The following is a 23,075-nucleotide window of genomic DNA, read 5'->3' as shown; positions in this document are numbered from 1 at the left end:
GTAACCCTCAACCTCCCCCTAAAACTCACCCTAACAGTAACCCTCATCCTAATCCTAACCCTCTCCCTAAACCTCACAATAACCCTAACGCTAACCCTAACCTTCACCCTCTTCTTAAACCTCACCATAACCCTTATCCTCACCCTAACCCTAACCCTAACCCTCACACTAACCCTAACCCTAACCTTCACGCTAACCTTCACCCTAACCCTAACCTTAACGATAACCATCACATTAAACATAACGCTAACCCACACCCTCACCCTAACCCTCACCGTCAACTTGACCTTCACCCTAACCCTCACCCATAACTTAACCCTCAACTGAACATGAATACTAACCCTCACCCTAACCCTCACCCTCACCCTAAACATCACCCTAAACCTAACCCTAACCCTAACACTAACCCTAACCCTCACCCTAACCCTGAACCTCACACTAACCCCCACACTCAACCTAAACCACATCCTAAAAATAACCCTAACCCTTAGCTAACCGAAACCCTCAACCTCACCCTAACCCTCACCTTAAACCTCAGCCTAACTTTAACCCTAACTCTCACCCTCAACCTCAGCCTAACCATAACCCTCCACCTCACCCTCACCCTCAGCCTCAGCCTAACCCAAAAACTAACCCTAATCCTAAACCTAACCCCCAACCTTAACCTAACCCTAACCCTATCCCTAACACTAACCCTCCCCCTCACACTCACCCTCAAACTAACCCTCAACTTCAACCTCACCCTCACCCTAACCCTCACACTAACCCTAACCCTAAACTTCACGCTAACCTGCACCCTAACCCTAACCTTAACACTAACCATCACATTAAACATAACGCTAACACACACCCTCACCCTAACCCTCACCGTCAACTTAACCTTCACCCTAACCCTCACCCATAACCTAACCCTCAACTGAACATGAATTCTAACCCTCACCCTAACTCTCACCCTCACCCTAAACATCACCCTAAACCTAACCCTAACCCTAACTCTAACCCTAACCCTCACCCTAACCCTGAACCTCACACTAACCCCCACACTTAACCTAAACCACACCCTAAAAATAACCCTAACCCTTACCTAACCGAAACCCTCAACCTCACCCTAGCCCTCACCTTAACCCTCACCCTAACTTTAACCCTAACTCTCACCCTCAACCTCAGCCTAACCATAACCCTCCACCTCACCCTCACCCTCAGCCTCAGCCTAACCCCAACACTAACCCTAATCCTAAACCTAACCCCCAACCTCACCCTAAACCTAACCCTATCCCTAACGCTAACCCTCCCCCTCACACTCACCCTCAAACTAACCCTCAAACTCAACCTCACCCTCACCCTAACCCTCACACTAACCCTAACCTTCATCCTAACACTAACCCTAACCCTCTCGCTCACCCTCACAAAAACCCTCAATCTCAGCCTAACCTTAAACATGACCCTAATCAAAACCCTAACCCTCAACCTCACCCTAACCCTCAGCCTAACCCTAAACCTAACCCTCAACCTAACCCTAACCAACACACTAATCCTCACCCTAACCCTCATCCTAAACTTTAACCTCACACTAACCCTAACACTAACCGTAACACTAACCCCCACACTAACCCTAAACCTCACCCTAACCCTAAACCTACCGCTCAACCTAACCCTCACCCTAACAATCACCCTAACACTAACCCTAACCCTCACCCTCACCATAACCGTCAATGTCACCCTAACCAGAACCTAACCCTAAAACTAACCCACACAATAACCCTTATCCTCACCTGAACACTCACCCTCACCCAAAACCTCACAATCATCCTAACCCTCACCCTCACCTTAAACATCACCCTAAACATTACCCTCACTGTAAACCTAACCCCAACCCTACCTTAACCCTAACCCTTAACCTAACCCTCACCCTCACACTAACCCTCACCCTAAAATTTAACCTCACACTCACCCTAACACTAACCCTAACCCTCACATTAACCCTAAGGCTCACCCTAAATCTAACCCTAACCCACAACCTAACCCTCACCTCAACATTCACCCTATCCCTAAACCTCACTCTCAACCTAAACCTCACCGTCACCCTAACTTGACACTAACCCTAACCCTAACCCACACCCTAAACTTCACGCTCACCTGAACCCTCACCCTCACCCGATCCTTCACCCTAATCTACACCCTAACCCTAACCCTAACCCTAACTCTAAACCTCACACTAACCCTAACCCTAAACCTAACCGTAACTCTCATCCTAACCTTAACTCTAACCCTAACCCTCACCCTCACCCTAACCCTAACCCTAACCCTAAACCTCACCCTAACCCTAAACCTTACCCTAACACTAAACCTCACACTAACCCTAACCCACACCCTAACCCTAATCCTACACCTCACCCTAACCCCCACAATCACCCTAAAAGTAACCTGAAACCTCACCCTAACCTTTATCCTCATTCTAACCCTAACTCTAACCGTAACCCTAACCCTCTCCCTAACACTTACCTTACCCCTCACCCCAACCCTCACCCTGACCCTAACACTAACACTCACCCTCACCCTAACACTCACTATAACCCTTACGCTAAACCTCAACCTCACACTCACCCTAAGCCTAACCCTAACCCTAACAATAACACTAACCCTAACCCTAACCATATTCCTAAAAATAACACTCACCCTAACCCTAACCCTAACACTCACCCTAACCCTAACCCTCACCTTAAACCTCACCCTAACCCTAATGCTAACACTCACCCTCACCCTCACCCTTATTCTCACACTAACACTAACCCTATACATAACCCTAACCCTCACACAAACCCTAACCCTCAACCTAACCCTATCCCTACCCCTCCCCCTAACCCTCACCTTAACCCTAACGCTAACCCTCACCCTAACCATAATATTAACTCTAAACCTCAAACTCACCTTAATCCTCACTGTCACCCTAAAACTCACTTGAACCCTAACCCTCACCCACACCCTAACCCTCATCCTCACTGAACCCTCACCCGAACCCGAACCTGAATCCTCACCCTAACCCTCACCCTCAACCTACACATCGCCCTAACCCTTACCCTCACCCTAATCCCAACCCTAACCCTCACCCTCACGCTAACCTCAACCTAAACTTCACCCTCACCCTACCCCTCACACTATCCGTAACCTGCAACTTCACCCTCACCCTCACCCTCAACCTAACCCTAACCCAAACTCTCACCCTAACCTTCAGCCTAACCCTAACACTAACCCAAACCCGCACCCTACCCTAAACCTCAGCCTAACCCTTAAAATCAACAAAACCCTGACCCTAACCCTAACCCTAATATGCACCCTAACGCTAACCTTCACACAAACCCTAACACTCAAGGTCACCCAAATCCTAAACCGAACCCTTACACTCACCCTAACCCTAACCCTAACCCTAGTCCTATACCTATCCCTAACCCTAACCTTAACCCTAACCCTAAACTTAACCATCACCATCACCCTAACATTCACCCTCACCCTAAATATCACCCTAAACTGACCCTCACCATAACCCTAACCCTAACACTCACCCTAACCCTTACACTCACTGTAAACCTCACCCTAACCCTAACCCTAACCCTCAGCTTCACCATTACCCTCACCGTCACCCTAACCCTTACCCGAACCCTAACCCTCACCCACACAGACCCCCTAACCCTAAATCTCACCCTCACCCTAAACATCACCCTAAAACTAACCCTAACACTCAAACTCACCCTAACCCTCAATGTCACCCTAACCAGACCCTAAACCTAAAACTAACCCACACAATAACTCTTATCCTCACCTGAACACTCACCCTCACCTGAAACCTCACACTCATCCTAAACCTCACCCTCACCCTAAACATCACCCTAACCATATCCCTCACGGTAAACCTAACCCCAATCCTACCTTAATGCTAAACCTCAACCTAACCCTCACCCTCACACTAACCCTCACCCTAAAATTTAACCTCACACTAACCCTAACCCTAACACTAACCCAAACCCTAACACTAAACCTAAGGCTCAACCTAAACCTAACCCTACCCCTCAACATAACCCTCACCCCAACATTCACCCTAACCCTAAACCTCACCTTCAACCTAACCCTAACTGTCACCCTAAACTGACCCTAACCCTAACCCTAACCCACACCCTAAACCTCACCCTCACCCTCACCTTCACCCTCACCCGAACCCTCACCCTAATCTTCACCCTAACCCTAACCCTAACCCTAACCCTAAACCTTACCCGAAACCTAACCCAAACTCTAACCCTCACCCTAACCCTGAACCCTAAACCTAACCCTCACCCTAAACCTCATCCTAACCTTCACGCTAACCCTAACCCTCACCCTCACCCTTACCATAACCCTAACCCTAACCCTCACCCTAACCCTAAACCTTAACCTAACCCTAAACCTCACACTAACCCTAACCCACACCCTAACCCTAACACTGCACCTCACCTTTACCCTCACCATCACCCTAAAACTAACCCGAACCCTCACCCAAAACCTAACCCTAATCCTCACACTCAACATAACCCTCACAGTCACACTAACCCTCATCGCAACCCTAAACCTCACCCACACCCTAACCCTCACACTCACCCGAAGCCGAACCCTCACCCTAAGACTCACCCTCACCATAAACATCACCCTAACCCAACCCCTCAACCTAAGTATAAACCTAGGCCTCACCCTAACCCTAACTCTCACTCTCACACTAACCCTCACCCTCACCCTAACCCTCAACCTCACCCACACGCTACTGCACAACCTATACCTAACCCTAACGCTAACCCTAACACTTTCCCTCACCATAATACTCACACGAACCTTTTCCCTCAACCTAACCCTAACCCTAACACTAACCCTAACCCTGACACTAACCCTGACCCTCAACCTAACCCTAACCCTACCCTCACCCTTACTGTCACCCTAACCCTACAACTTACCCTAACATTAATCCTCACCCTAAACCTATCCCTAACCCTCACAGTCACCCTAAGCCTCACTGTCACCCTAATCCTCAACCTAACCCTCAACCTCATCCACATGCTATGGCTCAACCTCATCCAAACCCTAACCCTCACCCTAACCCTAAGGATAACCCTCACCCTCACCCTAACCCTATCCCTAACCCTAAAAATAATCCTAACCCTAACCCTAACCCAAATCCTAACCCTAACCCACACACTAACCCTAAACCTAACTCTAAAACTCACCCTAACACCAATCTTAAAGCTAACCCTAACACTCACCCTAACCCTAAATTTCAACTTAACCCTAACGCTAACCCTAAACCTCATCCTCATCCTAACCCTCATCATAACCCTTATCCTCAAACTAACCCTAAGCCTAACCCTAACCCTAACCCTCACCCTCACCCTCTCCCTCACCCTCACCCTAACAATCACCCTCACTGTATCCCTCAACCTAAACTTAACCCTCACCCTAACCCTAACCCTCACCCTAACCCTCACGCTAAACCTAACGCTAACCCTAACCCTCACCCTAACTTAAACCTCACCCTAACCCTTACCTACACCATAACCTTAACCCTAGCCCTAATCCTCACACTAACACTAAACCTAAGCCTCACCCTAACGCTCACCGTAAACCTAAACCTCACCCTCACCCTAACGCTCACGTCAACTTAAGCTCACCCTAAACCTAACCGTCAGCCACACCCTAATACTCACACTCACCCAAATCCTCACCCTCACGCTAACCCTACACTAAACATCACCCTAACACTAACCCTCACTCTATACCTAACCCTAAACCTCACCCTAATCCTAACCTTCCACCTAACCCTCAACCTCAACCTAATCCTCTCCCGAACCCTAACCCTTACCCTTATATAACTGAAACCCTCACCCTCAATCTCACCCTAACCCTCACCCTAACCCTAACCCTAATCCTGAACCTCACCCTCATCCTAACCATAACCCTAAACCTAACCCTCACCCTAACACTCACCGTAACCCTTACCCTAAACCTAAGCCTCACACAAACACTCACCCTAACACTAATGCTATCCCTAACGCTTACCCTAACCCTAACACCCATTCTAACTCTTAACCTCAAACTGACCCTAACCCTAACCTTAACCCTAACCCTCACAAAAAACCTAACCCCACCCTAACCCTAACCCTAACCCTATACCTCACCCTAACCATCACCCTAACCCTAACCCTAAACCTCACCCTAAAACTATCCCTAACCCTCACATTGGCACTAACCCTCACTGTCGCCTTAACCCTCAACCTCACCCACACCCTAACGTTCAACCTCACTGGATCCCTAACTATCACCCAAAACCTCACCCTCACACTAAACCTCACACTAATCCTAACCCTTGCCAAAACCCTTACCCTAATACTCACTCAACACTAACTCTCACACTGAACCTCACCCTCAACCTAATCCTCACCCTAATAATAACCGTAACCCTTACATAACCGAAACACTCACCCTCACCCTCATCCTCACCCTAACTTTCACCCTCAACTAGACCTCACCCTAAACCTAACCCTAACCCTAAACCTCACCCTCACCCTCCCCTCCCTCTCAGGATAACCCAAACTCTAACCCTAATCTTAAACCTACCCCTCACCCCGACCCTCACCCTAACCCTGTCCCTAACACTAACACTCACCCTAACTCTAAACCTTACCCTAAACCTCAAACTAAACCTAACACTAACCCTCACCCTCACCCTAACACTGTCCGTAACTCTAACAATAATCCTAACCCTAACCCTAACCCTAATTCTAACCCTCACCCTCACCCTAACCCTAAACCTAACCCTAAAACTCACCCTAAAAAAAATCCTAACACTATTCCTGACCCCGACCCTAACCCTCACCATAAACCCTATGCTAACCCTTACACTCACACTAACCCAAAACCCTCACCCTAACACTAACCCAAACCCTAACCTGCAGGGTAACAATAATCCTAACCCTAAATCTAACCCTAACCCTCACCCTCTACCCAAATCTCACCCTAACCCTTATCCTCATACTAACCCTAACCCTAACCCTAACCCTAACCCTCACACTAATCATAACCCTCACCCTAACCCGAACCCTGCCCCTAACACTAACCCTCACACTAACCCTAACACTAATCCTAAACTTCACCCTAACCCTAACCCTAACTAACCCTCACCTTCACCCAAAACCGCACCTTCACCCTAACCCTCCCCCTCACCCTAAAAATCACCCTAACACTAACCCTCACCATAAACCTAACCCTAACACTCACCCTAACCCTAACCCTCAATCTAATCCGCACCCTCACACTAATCCTCACCATAACCCTAACCCTAACCCTTACCTAACCAAAACCCTCACCCACACCCTCACTCTCACGCTCACCCTCACCCTCTCCCTATCCCTCACCCTAACATTTAACCTCCCCCTAAACCTAACCTTCACCCTAAACCTCACCCTAAACATAACGCTAACCCTAACCCTCACCCTAACCTAAACCTAACCCTAACCCTTACTCTCACCATAACCCTAAACCTAACCCTAATCCTCACACTAACCCTAACCCTAACACTCACCCTAAAACTCACCGTAAACCTAACCCTCTCCCTCACCCGAACTTCACCATCACCTTAACCCTCTCCTTAAGCCTTACCGACACCAGCACCCTAAAACTCACCCTCACTCAAACACTCACCCTGACTCTAACCCTACCCTAAATCTCACCCTAACCCTCACCCTAAAACTACTTCTAAACCTCACCCTCATACTAACACTATCCCACACCTTATCCCTCACCCTAAATCTCACCCTAACCCTAATGCTATCCCTAACCCTCACTCTCAACCTAATCCTCACCCTTACCCTTATCCTCCCAGTAACCCTAACCCTAACCCTAACCCTCACATTAACCCTAACCCTCAGCCTAACCCTTACCCTACCCCTCACGTAACACTTCACCCTAACCCTAACCCTCACCCTATCCCTAACCTTAACCCTCACCTTCACCATTATTCTCACCGTCAACCTAACCCTTACCCTAACCCTAACCCTCACCTACACCCTAACCTCACACTCGCCCTCACCTTAACTCTCACCCTCACCCTAACCCTCACCCTAACCCTCAGCCTCACCCTAGCCCTCACCCTAAAACCGACCCTAACCCTCACCCTCACCCTCACCCCCACCCTCATCCTAATGCTAACCCTAACCCTAACCTCAAACTCAACCTCACACTCACCCTCACCTTAACCCTATCCCTAAACCTAATGCTAAATCTATACCTCACCCTCACACTAACCTTAAAGCTCAGCCTAACCCTAACCCTAACCCTGAACCTACCCCTACCCCACACCCGAACCCACACCCTCTCCCTCACACTAGCCCTCACCCTAAACTTAACCTTCCCTCTAACCCTAACCCTAACTGTCTCCATCACACTAACCCTCACCATCACCCTTATCCTAATACTAACCCTAACCCTAACCCTAACCCTCACACTAACCCTAACCTTGACCCTAACCCTAACCCTAAACCTAACCCTCACCCTAACCCTAACCCTAAACCTAACCCTCACCCTAACACTAACCAAAACCTCACGTTCAACCTCACCCTAAAACTCATCGTCACCTTAACACTCAGCCAAAACCTAAACTTCACTCACACCCTATACCTCACCCTCACCTGAACACTAAACATCTCACCCTAAACATCACCCTAAACCTATCCTTCAACCTAACCCCTACAATAACCCTCACCCTAACCCTAACCCTCTACCTAACCCTCAACCTCAACCTAATCCTCACCCTAACCCTAACCCTAACCTTTACCTAAACCTAACTCTAACCCTCAACCTCACACTCACCCTAACCCTAAACCTTACCCTCACCCTAACCCTAACGCTAACCATAAACCTCACCCTCACCATATCCCTCACCCTAACGCTTACCCTCACAAGAATCCTAACCCTAACCCTCAGCCTAACCCTCATATTAAACTTAATCCTAACCCTAACCCTCACCTTACCCTTAACCCTTACCATAATCCTAACGCTCACCTTAACCCTAACCCTCACACTCACCCTCAACCTCATCCTCAGCCTAAACCTAACACTAAACCTAATCCAAACCCTAACCTTCACCCTCACCCTCACCCTAACTCTAAACCTAACCCTAAACAAACCCTCACCCTACCCCTAAACCTATCCCTAAACCTCACCCTACCCTTGAACTGATCCTAATCCTAAACCTCGCCCTCACCCTAAACCTAACCCTAACCCTCAGTTTAACCGTCATCCTAACCCTAACCCTAACCCTAACCCTCACCTTAACCTTAACCCTATCCCTAACCCTAACCCTCACCCAAACCCTAACCCTCACCATGACCCTCAACCTCACCATCACCCTCACCCTACCCCTCACCCTCATACTCACTCTAACCCTAACCATAACCCTAAACCTTACCCTAAACCTAACCCTCACCCTCACTGTCAACCGATATCACCCTCAAGCTAATCCTCACCCTGACCCTCAACCTAACCCTAATCCTAACCCTAACCCTCACCCTAACCGTAACTCTGACCCTCAACCTCACACTTTCCCTAAGCCTTACCAAACACCTAAACCTAATCCTCAACTTTACCCTACATCTAAACCTGACACTAACCTTAACCATAACCCTAACCCTCACACTCACCCTAAACCTAACCCTAACCCTAAAACTCAGCCTAAACATAATCCTAACCCTAACACTCACCATCACCCTCATCCTCACCCTAACCCTCACCCTCACCCTCACCCTCAGCCTAAACCTGACCCCAACCCTAAACCTAAACCTCACCGTCACTGTCACCCTCAACGTCACCTTAACATTCACCCTCAAACTCACCCTCCCCCTAACCCTCAAACTCACCCTGAGCATTACTCTCACTTAACCCTCACCCTAACCCTAACCATAATCCTCATACTAACCCTAACTCTCACCCTAACCCTCACCCTAACCCTAAACCAAACCCTCACCATAACCCTCACCCTAACCCTAAGGCTAACCCTAACCCTAACCCTCACCATAAACCTCACCCTAACCCTTAAACTCACCAAAACCCTGACACTACCCTAACCCTAATATGCACTCTGACGCTAACCCTCACCAAAACGCTAACACTCAAGGTCACCGAATTATCAACCGAACTCTTACAATCACTCTAACCCTAACCCTAACACTAATCCTATACCTATCCCTCACCCTAACCTTAACCCTAACCCTAACAATAACCATTACCCTCAAACTAATATTCACCCTCACCCTAAATAACACCCTAAACATAAACGTCACCCTAACACTAACCCTAGCAGTCACCCTAATCCTAACACTCACCGTAAAACTCACCCTAACCCTAACACTAACCCTAACCCTCACTCTCACCCTCACCCTAACACTCACCCTCACCGGTAACCTACCACTAACCCTAAACCTAACCCTCACACTAACCCTAACCCTGACCCTAACCCTAACCCTAACCCTCACCCTGACCCTCACCCTAACACTAACCCTAAACCTAACCATTACTCTAACACTAACCATAACCCTAACGCTCAACCTCACCCTAACCCTCATCGTCACCTTAACACTCAGCCAAAACCTAACCTTCACCCACACCCTAACCCTCACCCTCACCCGAACACTCACTCTCACCCTAAACATCACCCTAACCCTAACCTTAACCCTAAGCCCTATCCTAACCCTCACCCTAACCCTAACCCTCTACCTAATCCTCACCCTCAACCTAATTCTCACCCTATCCCTAACCCTAACCCTTACCTAAACCTAACTCTAAACCTCAACCTCACCATCACCCTAAACCTAACCCTAACCCTCACACTAATCCTAACCCTAAATCTAAGCCTAACCCTCTACCTCACCCTCACCATAACCCTAACCCACACCCTCACCCTAACCCTAACACTAACCCTAAATGTAACCCTAACCCTCGCTCTCACCCTAACCCTCAACCTCACGCTAAACAGTGCCCTCACACTAACCCTCGCCCTAAACCTAACCATCAACCTAACCATCACCCTAACCCTAACGATAACCCTAACACTCACCCTCACACTATCCCTCACCGTAATCTTTAAACATACACTAAACTTAAGTCTAAACCTAACCCTAACCCTCACACTAACACTAACCCTCACCCTAACTCTAAACCTCCCCCTCACCCTAACCCTCACCCTAAGCCTAAACCTAACCATCACACTCACCCTCACCCTAAAACTAACCCTAAATCTCATCCTCACCCTAACCCTCACAGTCACCCTAACACTCACCTTAAGCCTAACCTCTACCCTCACTCTAACCCTCACACTAAACCTAACCCTAAACCTCACCCTCATCCTCACCCTCAACCTAACCCTAAACCTAACCAGAACACTTACCCTAACCCTAACCCTTAAACTAACCGTAAACCTACCCCGCACCCTAACCCTCACCCTAACCCTAACCCTAACCCTCACCCTAAACCTAACCCTAACCCTAAACCTTAACCTAACCCTAACCCTAACCTCACCCTAAACATAATCCTTACCCTAATCCTAACGCCAACACTCACCCTAACGCTAACCCTAACCCTAACCCTCACCCTCACCCTCAACCTAACCCTAACCCTAACCCTAACCCTAAACCTCACCCTCACAGTAACCCTCACTGTCAACCTAACCCTCAAACTAACCCTAACACTCACCCTAATCCTAACCCTCACCCTCACCCTCAAATTCATCCTAACCCTAAACCTAACCCTAATCCTAACCCTAACTGTCACATTCACCCTAAACCTAATCCTGACCATCACCCTCACCCTCACCCTTAACCTCAACCTCACCTTCACCCTAACCCTCACCCTCACCCTGAACATCACCCTAACCCTAACCTTAACCCTAACACTAACTCTAAGCCTCACCCTAACCTTTATCCTCATACTAACCCTAACTCTAAACCTAACCCTAACACTAACCCTATACTTAACACTGACCTTACCCCTCACCCCAAACCTCACCCAGACCCTAACCCTAACACTCACCCTCACCCTCACCCTAACACTAAACCTCAAACTCAAACTCACCCTAACCCTAACCCTAACAATAACACTAACCCTAACCCTAACCGTAATCCTAACAATAACACTCACCCTAAACCTAACCCTAACACTCACCCTAACCCTAACCCTCACCTTAAACCACACCCTAACCTTAATGCTAACCCTAACTCTCACCCTCAACCTAACCCTTATCCTCACGCTAACACTAACCCTATACATAACCCTAACCCTCACACTAACACTAACCCTCACCCTAACCCTAACCCTCCACCTCCCCCTACCCCTCACCTTAACGCTAACCCTAATGCTAACTCTCACCCTAACCATAATATTAACCCTAATCCTCAAACTCACCCTAATCCTCACCATCACCCTAAAACTCACCCGAACACTAACCCTCACCCACACCCTAACCCTCATCCTCACCGAACCCTTACACGAACACAAACCCGAACCCTCACCCTAACCCTCACCCTCAACCTACACATCGCGCTATACCTAACCCTCACCCTAATCCCAACCCCAACCCTCACCCTAAACCTAACCCTCAACCTAAACCTCACCCTTACCCTAATCCTAACCAGCAAACTCACTCTCACTCTCATCCTAAGCCTAACTCTAAACCTAAACCTAATCCTAAACCAATCCTCACTCTCACCCTCACCCTAACCCTCACCCTCACCATCAGCCTAACACTAACCCTAAGCCTAATCTTAAACCTAAACCTCACCCTCACACTAACCTGCACCCCAACCTTTAACCTTACACTAACCCTAACCCTAACCCTCACACTAACCCTAAATTTCACACTAACACTAACCCTACCCCTCAACCTGACCCTCACTCTAACTCTAACCCTCATTTTAACACTCACCCTAAACTTAACCCTAACCCTCACCCTTTCCCTAAGCCTCACAGTTACCCTAACCCCACCCTAACCCTAACCCTAACCCACACCCGAACTCTCACCCTCACCCGAAACCTCACACTCACCTGAAACCTCACCCTCACCCTAACTCTCAGCCTCACCCTAAACATCACCCTAACCCTAAACCTTACTCTAACCCTATCCCTAAACCTAACCCTAACCCTAACCCTCAACCTAACCCTCACCCTCACCCTAATCCTCAACCAAAACCTAACCCTCACCCTAACCGTAAACCTTACCCTAACCCTAACCCTAACTCTAACCCTCACCCTAACCCTAATCCTCACAATCACCCCACCCTTAGCCTAACCCAAACCCTAAACCTAACCTCAATCTCTACCTCACCTTCAAACTCAACCTAACCCTATTCCTAACCCTAACCCTAATGCTAAAGCTAGCCCTCACCCTCACACTAACCCTAACCTTCAGCCTAACCCTAATCCTAACCCTACCCCTCCCCTCACCCTCACCCTAACCCTCTCCCTCACACTAGCCCTCACACTAAACTTAACCCTCACTCTAACCCTAACTCTAACCCTCTCCTTCACCCTAACCCTCACCGTCACCCTACACTTCGCCCTAAACCTCACCCTAACCCTAACCCTCACCATAAACCTAACCCTATCCCTAACACTAACCCTCAACCTAACCCTGACCCTAACACTAAGCCCTAACCCTAAACCTCACCCTTACCCTAAACCTAACCCTAACCCTTACCCTCACACGAATCCTAACCCTAACCCTCAGCCTAAACCTCATATTAAACTTAATCCTAACCCTAGCCCTCACCTTACCCTTAACCCTACCCCTAATCCTAATACTCACCTTAACCCTAAACCTCACACTCACACTCAACCTCACCCTCAGCCTAATCCTAACACTAACCCTTATCCAAACCCTAACCCTCACCCTCACCCTCACCCTAACTCCAAATCTAACCCTAAACAAACCTATCACTAAACCTGACCCTAACCCTAACCCTAATCCTAATCCTAACCCTCAACATAACCCTAAGCCTAACCCTCAGCCTAACCGTCATCATAACCCTAACCCTAACCCTCACTCTAACCTTAAACCTAACCCTAACCCTAACTCTCACCCAAACTCTAACTCTCACCCTAACCCTCAACCTCACCATCACCCTCACGCTACGCCTCACTCTCACACTCACTCTAACCCTAACCATAACACTAAACCTTACCCTAAACCTAACCCTCACCCTCACCGTCACCCTCACCATCACCCTCAAACTAACCCTCACCCAAATCTTAAGTCTGACCCTCACTCTCACCCTATCCCTCACCCTATCCCTAACCTGCAACTTCACCCTCACACTCACCCTCACCCTAACCCTAATCCAAACTCTCAGCCTAACCCTCAGCCTAACCCCAACACTAACCCTAACCTTCACCCTCATCCTAAACCCTAAACCTCAGCCTAACTGTTAAACTCACCAAAACCCTGACCCTAACCCTAACGCTAATATACACCCTAACGCTAACCCTCACCCAAACCCTAACACTCAAGGTCAACCGAATCCTCAAACGAACCCTTACCTAACCTTTACCCTAACTCTAACCCTTATCCTATACCTATCCCTCACCCTACCCTTAACCCTAACCCTAACCCTAACCGTCACCATCACCCTAACATTCACCCTCACCCTAAATATCACTCTGAAACTAACCCTCACCATAACCCTAACCCTAACACTCACGCTAACCCTAACACTCACCCCCACCCTCACCCTGAACCTAACCCTAACCTTAATGCTAACCCTCACCCTCACCCTCACCCTCACCCTAATCCTAACCCTAACAATAACCATAACCCTAACCCTAATCCTAACCCTAACCCTCACCCTAACCCTAAACCTAACCCTAAAACTCACCCTAACACTAATCCTAACCCTAACACTCACCCTAACCATAACCCTCACTCTAAACCTAAACCTAAATCTCACCCTAAACCTAATCCTCACCCTAAAACTCACCCTAACCCTAACGCTAACCCTAAACCTAACCCTAAGCTTAACCCTCTCCCTCACCCTCAAACTCACCCTAACTCTCACCCTCACCCTAAACATAACCCAAACCCTAACCCTCACCCTAAACCTAACCCTAACACTCACCCGCACACTAAACCTCAACCTAAACCTAAACCTCATCCGAATCCTCACCATAACACTAACCCTAACACTTACCTAACAGAAACCCTCACCTTCACCCTCACCCTAAACCTCAGCCCCACCCTAGCCCTCACCCTAAACTTAACCCTCACCCTAACCCTAACACTAATCCTCACTCTCACCCTAACACAATCCCTAACCCTAACACTCACCCTAACACTCACCCTAAACTTCAACCTCACCCTAACCCTAAGCCTCACACTAAAGCTCACCCTAACCCTCACAATAACCCTAAACTAACCCTAACACTCAACGTCACCCTAACACTCACCCTCACCCTCACCCTCACCCTCACCCTAACCCTAACCCTAACCCTCAACCTAACCTTCACCCTCACCCTAATCCTTACCCTAACCCTAAACCTTACCTAACCAAAACCCACACCCTCACCCTCACTCTCAGACTAACCCTTACCCTAAACCTAACCTTAACCCTCACCCTCACCCTCAGCCTAACCCTAACCCTAACCCTCACCCTAAAACTAACCCTAAAGCTCAACCTCAAACTAATCCTCAACCTAAACCTCACCCTCATCCTCATCATAACCCTAACCCTAAACCTTACCTAACCGAAACACTCACCCTCACACTCAACCTCACCCTTACCAACACCCTCACCCTAGCCTTCATCCTAACCTTAACCCTCACACTAACCCTAACACTAACCTTCACCCTCACTTTAATCCTAAACCTAACCCTAACCCTCACCCTAACCCTCACTCTAACCTTAACCCTAAACCTAACCCTCACCCTAAACCTCATCCTAACCCTAACCCTCACCTTAACCCTAACACTAACCCTCATCCTAACCCTAAACCTCAACCTATCCCTAAACTTCACCCTAACCCTTATACTCACAGTAACCCTAACCCTAACCCCAAACCTAACATTCACCCATATCCTCACCCTAAACCTAAACCTAACACTAATACTAACACTGAACCTCACCCTCAATCTCACCCTAACTCTATTCCTAACCCTCACCCTCACCCTAATTTTAACCCTAACCCTAATCCAAATTCTAACCCTCAGTCTCTCCCTCACCGTCACTCTCACCCTAACCCTAATCCTCACCCTAACCCGCACTATAACCCTAACCCTCACCCCAACCCTAACGCTAACCGTATCCCTCACCCTCAACCTAAACCTCACCCTAACCCTTAAAATCACCCAACCCTAACCCTAAACCTAACCCTAATCTTCACCCTAACCATAACTCTCACCCAAACCCAAAACTCAACCTCACAGGAAACCTCACCCTCACCCTTACAGTCACCCTAACCCTAACCCTAACCTTAATCATAAACCTAACCCTCACCCTAACCATCACCCTCACCCTAACCCTCACCATCACCCTAAATATCACCCTAACCCTCACCCTCACCCTAACCATAACACTCAACCTAACACTAACTCTCACCGTAACCCTCACCCTAACCCCAACGCTAAATCTAACCCTAACCCTCACCATCACCCTAACACTCAGCTGAAAACTAACCCTCACCCACACTCTAACCCTCACCCTCACCCGAACACTCACACTAACCCGATCCCTCAACCCCACCCTAACCCTAATCCTAACATTCACCCTAACCCTAATCCTAACCCTAACCCTAAACCTAACCATAACACTCACCCTAACCCTAAACCTAAACCTAACATTGAACCGCACCCTCATTCGCACCCTAAATCTAATCCAACCCTAACCCTCACCCTCACCCTAACTCTAAGCATAACCCTAATACAAATTCTAGCCCCCACTCTCACCCTAACCCTAACTCTTAACCTAACCCAAACCCTAACTTTCACCCTCACCCTCATCCTAACCCAATCACTAACCCTCACTAATCCTAACCAATCACTAACCCTCTCCCTAACCCTAATCCTAACCCTAACCATCACCCTAACACTAAGCCTAACCCTCATCCTAACACTAATCCTCACCTTAACGCTCACCCTAACCCTAATGCTAACCTTAACCCTCACCAGCACCCTAACCCTCACCCTAACACTTATCCTCACACTAAACCTAACCCTAACCCTCACACTAACCCTAATCCTCACCCTATACCTAACTCTAACCCTAAACCTCACCCTAACCCTCACTCTTACCCTAACCCTAATGCTAACACTAACACTCCACTACACCCTAACACTTACTCTCACCTTCAACATAACCCTAAACCTAACCCTAAACCTCACCCTAACCGTAAACCTAACCATATCCCTAACCTTAACCCTAACCCTCATCCTCACCCTAACTCAAAACCTAAACCTAACTCTCAGCTCACCCTCACCCTAACCCTAAAGTTATCCCTAACCCTCACACTCACCTTCACCCTCACTCTCTCCCTAACGCTCACCCTCAATGTAGGCTTCACCTAACCCTAACCTTAACCCCAAACCTTCCCTCCCCCTCCCCCTCACACTCAGCCTTACCCTAACCCTCACCTTAAAACTACACCTCACCCCCACCATCACCCTAAAACTAACCCTAACTCTAATGCCAACCCTCACCCTCACCTTCACCCAAACCCTAACCCTAAACCTAACAAGAACCCTAATCCTAACTCTAACCCTCATACTAACCCTAACGATAAGACTAACCCTCACCCTCAACTTAACCCTCACCCTAAACTTTAACCTCACACTACCCCTAACTCTAACCCAAACCCTCACACTAACCTAACCCTCACCCTAACCCTAACTCTACCCCTCACCCTAAGCCTCACTCTAAACCTAACTCTCACGCTAACCCTCACCCTCACCCTAGCCCTCAACCTAACCCTAACCCTCAAACTAACCCTAACCCTAACCCTCACCCTCACCTTCAACCTAAACGTAACCCTAACCCTAAACCTCACCATAACCCTAACCCTCACCCTAACCCTAACCCTAAGCCACACACTAAACCTCACCCGCAGCATCACACTCACCCTCACCCGAACACTCACCGGAACCCTAATACTCAGCCTCACCCTAAACATCAACCTAACCCTAACTCTCACTCTAACCTAACCCTAACCCTCACCCCAATCCTAACGCTAACCCCAACCCTAACGCTAACCCTAATCTTCACCCTCAACCTAACCCTCACCCTCAACCTTATCATCACACTAACCTTAATCCTAAACTTAACCCTAACCCTCACACTAACCCTAACCCTCACGTTAACCCTAACCCTACCCCTCACACTAACCCTAACCCAAATCCTAAACCTAATCCTAACACTCACCATAACCGTAACCCTAACACTAAACCTAATACTCACCCTGACCTGAACCCTCACCCTCACACTGATCCTCACCATAAACCTAAACCTAAACCTTACCTAACGGAAACACTCACCCTCACCCTCACCATAAACCTCATCATCACCATAGAGCCCACACCCCAAACTTAACCCTCACCCTAACCCTAACATTAACCCTCACCCTCACCCTAAACCTAACACTAACCCTGACCCTCACACTAACCCTCACCCTCACCCTAACCCTCACCCTCACCCTAACCCTAACCCTCCCCATAACCCTAACCCTAAACCTAAACCTCGCCATCACGCTAATCAACACCATAACCCTAACCCTAACCATTACCTAAACGAAACCCTCACACTCACCCTCACCCTAATCTGAGCCCTTACCCGAGCCCTCAACCAAACCTTAACCCTCACCCTAACCTTAACCCTCATCCTAAACCTAGCAGTAACGCTCACCCTCACCCGCACCCGAAACCTAACCTTCGCCCTCACCCTCACTCTCACCCTAACCCTTAACCTAACCCTAACCCTAAAACTAACCCTCAACCTCACCCTCAGCCTAACACTCACCCTCACAATAAACACACCCTAACCCTAACCCTCACCCTAACCCTCACCCTAACCCTAACCCTAATGATAACCCTAACCCTCAACCTCATCCTAACCCACAACCTAACCCTTACACTCACCCAGAACCTAACCCTCAACCTAACCCTAAATCTAAACCTTACCCTAACCCTAAACCTAATTCTAACCCTCACACCAACCCTCACCCTTACCCCAACGCAAACCCTAAACCTAAACCTCACTCTAAACCTCACCTTAAGACTTACCCTCACCATAACCCTAACCCTAACCCTAATCCTCACCCTATGGCTAACCCTAACACTCACCTTCACCCTCACGCTCACCTTAAAGCTAAACATAACCCTAACCCTAATGCTAACGCTCATCATCACCCTCACACGAACACTCACCCTCACCATAAACATCACACTAAACCTAATCCTCAACCTAACCATAACCCTAACCCTCACCCTAACCTTAACCCTCACCCTAACGCTCATCGTAACCCTAACGCTAACCCTAACCCTCACCATAACCCTCACCCTAACCCTTATACTCACACTAACTCTAACCCTAACCCTAACACTCACACTAACACTAATCCTCAACCTATCCCTAATTCTAACCCTAATCCTTTCCCTCACCTTAACCCTCACCCTAACCCTAAACATCACGCTAAACCTAATCCTCACCTTAAGCCTAACCCTAACCATCGCCCTAACCCTAACCCTCAATCTAACCATCACCCTCAACCTAATCCTCACTCTAACCTAAACATAACCCTTAGCTAACCGAAACCCTCACCTCACCCTAACCCTAACTCTAATCCTCATCCTAACCCTAACCCTAACCCTAACCCTCACACTAACCCTCACCCTTACCCAAACGCTAACCCTAAACCTGAACCTCACCCTAAATCTCAAGCTAATATTACCCTCACCATAACCCTAACCCTAACCCTAATCCTCACCCTAAACCTAACCCTAACCCTAACCCTCAACATAACCCTCACCCTCACCCTAATCCTCACCATAATTCTATCCCTAACTTTTACCTAAGTGAAACACTCATCATCACCCTATCCCTCAACCTCACCTTAGCCCTCACCCTAACTTTAACCATCACACTAAACCTAACAATATCCCTCAACCTCACCCTAAACCTAACCCTAAACCTAACCCTCACCCTAAACCTCACCCTAACCCTAAAGGTCACCCTAACTCTCACCCTAACCCTAACCCAAACCCTAACTCTAAAGGTCACCATAAACATAACACTCACCCTAAGCCTAACCCTAACCCTGACCCTCACCCTAACATTCACCCTGAACTTAACCCTCACCCGAACCCTAAAACTCACCCTCACCCTAACACTCACGCTCACCATAAACATCACACTAAACCTAATCCTCAACCTAACCCTAACCCTAAAACTCACCCTAACCCTAACCCTCAAACTAATGCTCACCTTAACCGTAACGCTAACCCTAACCCTCAACCCTCACCATAACCCTCATTTTAAGCCTTAACCTCACAATAAAACTAATATTAACCCTAACCATAACCCTCACACTAACCCTAATCCTCACCCTATCCCTAACCCTAACCCTAATGCTAACCCTAACTCTCAACCTCACCCTAACCCTCACCCTAACCCTCATCCTCACACTAACCTTAACCCTAACCCTCACACTAACACTAATCCTCACCCTATCCCTAATTCTAAACCTAATCCTTTCCCTCACCATAAACCTAACCCTAACCTAATCCTCAACATAAACCTAACCATCAACCACACCCCAAAATTCACCCTCACCCAAATCCTTACCCTCACCCTAATATTCACCCTAAACCTAACCCTAATCCTAAACCTAACCCTCACCATCACCCTCACCCTAACCCTAACCCTAACCCTAACACTCACCCTCACCTTAACCCTCACTCTCATCCTAAACATAACGCTAAACCTAACCCACAAATTAAGCCTAACCCTAACCCTCACCCTCACCCTAAACCTGACCTAACCCTTACCCTCACCATAACCCTAACCCTAACCCTAACCCTCACCCTAACCCTCACCCTGACCCTAACGATAAACCTAACCATTACCCTCACCTTAACCCTCACACTAACCCTGACTCTCACCATAACCCTAACCCTAACCCTAACCCTAACCCTCACAGTCACCCTAACCTTCACCCTAACCCTAACTCTCACCCTAACTATAACCCTCACCATCACCCTAACCTTAACCCTCACACTAACCATAAGCCTAACAATAACCCTAACACTAAAACTAACCTTAAACCTCACTCTCACCCTAACTCTAACCCTACACCTAACCCTAACAATCACCCTAACCCTAACACTCACCCTCACCCTAAACCTCACCCTCACCCTAACACCCTAAACCTAATACCAACTCTAACACTCACCCTCATCCTCACCCTCAAACTAACCCTAACCCTAACACTAACCCTCACCCTAACCTTAAACCTAAACCTAACCCTAACCCTCACACTAACACTAAGCCTAACCCTAACCCTCACAGTCACCCTCATCCTCACCCTCAGCCTAATCCTAACCCTAAACCTAACCCTACCTCTAACCCTCAATCTAACCATAAACCTCACCCTCAACCTCACCCTCACCATCAGCCTAACAATAACCCTAATCCTAATCCTAACCCTAACCCTCACCCTCACCCTCACATTAACTCTAACCTTAACCCTAACCCTAACACTCACCCTCACCATCACACTAACCCTAACTCAATCCCTAAACCTCACCCTAAACGTAACCCTCACACTAACACTAACCCTAACCCTAACCCTCACCCTAACCCTTACACTAAATGTAATGCTAACACTAATTCTCACCCACACACTAAACCTCACCATAAACCTCACCCCCAAACACACCCTAACCGTCACCCTCACCCTCACACTAACTCTAACCCTAACCATAACCCTAACCCTCAACCTCATCCTCACCCTAACCCTAACTCTATCCCTAAACCTCACCTTAAACCTAACACTCACCATAACCCTAACCCTAACCCTCACCCTAACATTAAACCTAAATCTAACCCTAACACTCACCCTAAACCTCACCATAATACTAACGCTAACCCTAAACCTCACCCTCAACGTAAATCTCACCTTAACCCTAACCCTCACCCTAACCCTAACCCTAACCCTAACCCTCAACCTAACCCTAAACCTAAACCTAAACCTAACCCTAACCCTCACACTAACACTAAGCCTAACCCTAACCCTCAACGTCACCCTCAGCCTAATCCTAACCCTAAACCTAACCCTACCTCTAACCCTCACCCTAACCACAAACCTCACCATCACCCTCACCCTCAACATCAGTCTAACAATAACCCTAATCCTAATCCTAAACCTAACCCTCACCCTCACCCTCACATTAACTCTAACCTTAACACTAACCCTAACCCTCACCCTCACCATCACACTAACCCTAACTCTATCCCTAAACCTCACCCTAACCCTAACCCTCACACTAACACTAACCATAACCCTAACAATCACCCTAACCCTTACCCTAAACCTAATGCTATCCCTAACTCTCACCCACACCCTAAACCTCACCATAAACCTAACCCCCACGCACACCCTAACCGTCACACTCACCCTCAAACTAACTCTAACCCTAACCCTAACCCTAACCCTCAACCTCATCCTCACCCTAACCCTAACTCTATCCCTAAAACTCACCCTAAACCTAACCCTCACCATAACCCTAACCCTAACCCTCACCCTAACATTAACCCTAAATCTAACCCTAACAATCAACCTAAACCTCACCATAATACTAACGCTAACCCTAACCCTCACCCTCAACTTAAATCTCACTTTAACCCTAACCCTCACCCTAACCCTAACCCTAACCTAACCCTCAACCTAACCCTCAACACACCCTAACCCTCACCCTCACCTGAGCCCTCACACTCACCCTACCCCTCACCCTCATCCTAAACATCACTCTAACCGTAACC

The sequence above is a fragment of the Dipodomys merriami genome, unplaced genomic scaffold (genome assembly GCF_024711535.1).
Source record: "Dipodomys merriami isolate MVZ:Mamm:240054 unplaced genomic scaffold, mDipMer1.0.p SCAF_127, whole genome shotgun sequence".
Taxonomy (NCBI): domain Eukaryota; kingdom Metazoa; phylum Chordata; class Mammalia; order Rodentia; family Heteromyidae; genus Dipodomys; species Dipodomys merriami.
This window is presented reverse-complemented; position numbering follows the sequence as displayed.